Consider the following 4,802-nt stretch of genomic DNA (forward strand, 5'->3'; position numbering starts at 1 on the left):
AATGTTTTGATACATGTACACAGTGAAATGATTTCTACAGTCAAGCTAGTTAACGTAATACATATCTTCACAGTTACTATTTTGTGTAAGTGGTGAGAGCACATGAAATGTACTCTTCACAAGTTTCCAATGCACAATGCAGTATTCACTATAGTTATGCTATGCATTACGCCTCTAGACTTATTCATCCTACAGAATTGCAACTTTGTATCCTTTGACCAACATTTCAACCATTTCCACACGTCTCCACCCCTGGTAACCACTGTTCTGCTCTGCTTCTATGTATTTGACTTTTTTATAATCCACATATGAAATCACGCAGTATTTTTCTTTCTGTGTCTGGCTTGTTTCACTTAGCATAATGACATCCAGGTTCATCCATGTTGCAAACAGCAGGATCTTCTTTATTAAGGATGAATAATATCCTATTGTATATATAAACCATATGTGCTTTATCCATTCGTTGGTGGACACACACTTAGGTTGATTCCATGTCTTAGTTATTGTGAATAATGTTTCAATGAACATGGGCATGCAGTTATTGCTTCGAGATCCTGATTTCATTTCCTTTGGGGATGTGAACCCTGAAAATTTGAGACAGGCCTCAGTTAATTTAGAAAGTTAATTTTGCCAAGGTTGAGGACACACCCCCGTGACACAGCCTTAGGAAGTTCTGACTACATGTGCCCAAGGTGGTAGGGGCACAGCTTAGTTTTATACGTTTTAGGGAGACATGAGACATCAATCAATATATGTAAGAAGTACATTGGTTCCTACCAGAAAGGCGGGGATGAAGCGGGGAGGGGGCTGCCAGGTCGCAGGTAGGGGAGAGACAAATGGTTGCATTCTTTTGAGTTTATGATAAACCTTCCAAAGGAGGCAATCAGAGTATGCATCTATCTCAGTGAGTGGAGGGATGACTTTGAATAGAATGGGAGGCGAATTTGCCCTGAGCACTTTCCAGCTTGAATTTTCCGTTTGTGATTTTGGGGGCACAAGATACTTTACTTTCACAGTATATACCCAGAAAAGGTACTGCTGGATCATGTGGTAATTCTATTTGTAATTTTCTGAGGAACAGCCATACTGCTGTTTTCCGTAAAGGCTGTACTAATTTATATTCCCACCCACAATGTAAAAGGGTTCCCTTTTCTCTACATTGCCAACACTTGTTATTTTTTTATATTTTTAAATTGGTGGTTAACAGGTGTGAGATGATGTCTCATTGTGGGTTTAATTTGCATTTCCGTGATGATTAGAGATGTTAAGCATTTTTTCTATTGGCCATTTTTATGTCATCCTTGGGAAAATATCTCTTCAGGTTCTTTACCTATTTTTTAATCAGATTTGGTTTTCTTGCTATTGAGCTGTCCAATATGTTTTGGACATACCTTATATGTTTTAGATATTAACTCCTTATCAGATACATCGTTTACAAATATTTTCTGCCAACCAATAGTTGCCTTTCCGTTTTGCCCATTGTTTTCTTCTCTGTGCAGATATTTTGTTTGATGTAGTCTCATTTGGTTATTTTCGCTTTTGTTTCCTGAGCTTTTAGTATCCTGTCCAAGAAATCATTACAAAGGCCAGTGTCAAGGAGGTTTTCCCTTATATTTTCTTCTAGGATTTTTACAATTTCAGGTCTTCTGTTTGTGTCTTTAACCTATTTCGAGTTGAATTTTATGTAAGGTGTAAGATAAGGATGTAATCTTATTATTTTGTATGTGGGTTCCCAATTTTCCCAACACCATTTATTGAAGAGGCTGTCTTTTGCCCAGTGTGTATTTTTGTCGCCCTTGTCAAAAATCAGTTGACTGTAAATATGTAGATTTATTTCTGGGCTCTCTATTTTGTTCCATCGGTCTATGTGTCTGTTTTCATGTCAGTGCCCTGCTGTTTTGATTGTATAGCTTTGTATAGTATATTCTGAAGTCAGGTAGTGTGATGCCTCCAACTTTGTTTTTCTTTCCCAAGATTGCTTTGGATATTTAAGGTCTTTTGTGGTTTTATGCAAATTTCAGAATGTTTTTATTTCTGTGGAAAATGTTGGAATTTTGATATTGTGTTGAATCTGTATATTGCTTTGAATATTATGGACATTTTAACAATATTAATTATTTTGATCCAGAAATCTTTTCATTTACTTTGTCTTTTTCAGTTTCGTTCATCAACATTTTATAGTTTTCAGTGTACAAATCTTTTACCTCCTTGGTTAAATTTATTCCTAAGTATTTGAATTTTTGTACCAATCGTAGTAGATATTTTTTAAAATTTCTTTTTAGGTAGATTGTTTGTGTAAAGAAACACAACTGACTTTTGTATGTTAATTTTATATCCTACAGCTTTGTTTAATTGTTAATTTTAATAGATTTTTGGGTGGAGTTTTTATCAACTTCTACATATAGACTTGCCATGTGCAAACAGTTTTACTACTTCTTTTCCAATTTGGATGCCTTTTATTTCTTTTTCTTGTCTAATTGCTTTTGCTAGAACTTCCAGTGCTATGTTGAATAGAAATGGAGATGGTGGTAATCTATGCCTTGCACCAGATCTTAGAGGAAAAGTTTTCAGTTTTTCCCTGTTGATTATGATGTTAGTTGTGGGATATTAATAAATGGCCCTCTTGTGTTGAGGTAATTTTCTTCTGTACCTATTTTGTTGAGAGTTTTTATCTTGAGTGGATGTTGAACTTTGTCAAATGCTTTTTCTGCATCTATGATGATATGGTTTTTATCTTTCACTCTGTTAATGTGATATATTGCATTGATTGATTTGGGTATTTTAAGCCACCCTTGTATCCCAGGGATAAACCCCACCTGATCACAGTGTATAGTCTTTTTGATATGTTGTTGAATTCAGTTTTCTATTATTTTATTGAGGATTTTTGCATCTATGTTCACCCAGAGATATTGGCCTGTAGTTTAGTTTTCTTGTGGAGGCTTTGTCTGGCTTTGATATCAGAGTGATGCTAGCCTCATAAATGAGTTTGGAAATATTACCTCTACTTCTATTTTTGGAAGGGTTTAAGAAGGATTGGTATTAATTTTTCTTTAAATATATGTCACAATTCAGCTGTGAAGCCATCTGGTCTTGGACTTCTCTTTTTTGGGGAGGTGCTATATGGTTTGTATGTAGTTTGTCCCCAAAATACTCACACTCAAAGTTAATTACCAATGTAATGGTGCTAAGAGGTGGGACTTTTAAAAGTCCTTTGGATCATGGAGGGATTAATGCAATCATGAAGGGTTTAATGCAGTCTCAGTTATCATGAGAGCAGGTTATTATAAAGTGAGGCTGCCTCTTGTGTTTCATCTCTTTGTACACACTCATTTCCCCTTTGTTCTGCTTTCCACCATTAGTTGAAGCAGCACAAGGCCCTCACCAGATGGGATGCTTGATTTTGGACTTCCCAGCCTGCCAAACTGAGCTAAATAAACCTCTTTTTTTTTGGTCTTAAAATAAGTTACTCATCCTCAATTATTCTGTTACAGCAACACAAAACGGACTATGACAGGAGGTTTTAAAATTATTATTACTTCTATCTCCGTATTTGTTATTAAAATGTTTAGGCTTTGTATTCTTGATCCAGTCTTGGTAGGCTATTTATTCTAGGAATTCATCCATTCTCTCTAGGTTATTTAATTTGTTGACATATAATTGTTCATAATAATCCCTTATGATCTTTTCTGTTTCTGAGGCATCTGTTGTAATGCCCTTTTTCATTTTTTATTTTATTTATGAGTTTCTCTTTTTTTCCTTATCTAGCTAAGGGTTTATCCATTTTGTTTATATTAAAAAAAACTCTTGGTTTTGTTTATTCTTTTTCTATTGTTTTCTAGTCTCTGATTTATTTCTGTACTGATCTTTATTATTTTCTTTCTTCTGCTAACTTTGGGTTTAGTTTGTTCTTCTTTCTAGTCCCTTGAAATCTAGTTTATTTATTTGAGAGCTTTCTTGTTTTGTAATGTGGCATTTGTCACTATAAACTTACCTCTTAGTATTGCTTTTGCTATATCCGATAAGTTTTGATAAGTTGTATTTTCATTTTTGTTTGTCTGGAGTTTTTTTTTTAATTTTGTTTTGATCTCCTACTGAACCCAGTGGTTGTTCAAGATTATGTTATTTAGTTTCTATGTGTTTGTGAATTTTCCTGTTTTCTTGCTGTTAATGATTTCTAGCTTCATTCCATTGTGGTTGAAAAAGGCACTTCATATGATTTCTATCTTTTCGAATTTGTTAAGACTTGTTTTGTGACTTAAAATATGATCTATCCTGGAGAATGTTCCATGTGTGCTTCTGAAATATTTTCCTGCTCTTGAGTGAAAAGTTCTAAATATGTCTGTAGGTCTATTTGGCCTATAGCACTTTTCAAGTTAGCTGTTTATTGATTTTTCTGTCCACATGCCACATGTTCTATCCATTATTCAAAGTGGGGTATTGCAATCTATTACTATTGTATTGCTGTCAGTTGGTCAACTTGCTGGTGTCTCATATGTCCTTTAAGCTGTGTTGACTCTTTTTCAATTTTTCTTTTTTTCCCTCTGATTGTATCATTTCTAATGACCTGTCTTCAAGTTCACTGATCCTTTTCTTCTGCTAGATCTAGTCTGCTGTTGAACCCTGCTATTGAATTTTTTAGTTCAGTTATTGTATACTTTAGTGCTGTGATTTCTGTTTGTCACTAATTTTTTAATCTCTCTGTTGAAATTCTCATTCTGGTCATGAATTTATCTCTTGACCCCAGTGAGCATCTTTTTTTGTTTTTTTGGATTGTCCATCATTTTTTATTGTTTCATAAGAGT

This window comes from Colobus angolensis, unplaced genomic scaffold, assembly GCF_000951035.1.
Source record: "Colobus angolensis palliatus isolate OR3802 unplaced genomic scaffold, Cang.pa_1.0 Scaffold237, whole genome shotgun sequence".
NCBI classification, from domain to species: Eukaryota; Metazoa; Chordata; class Mammalia; order Primates; family Cercopithecidae; genus Colobus; species Colobus angolensis.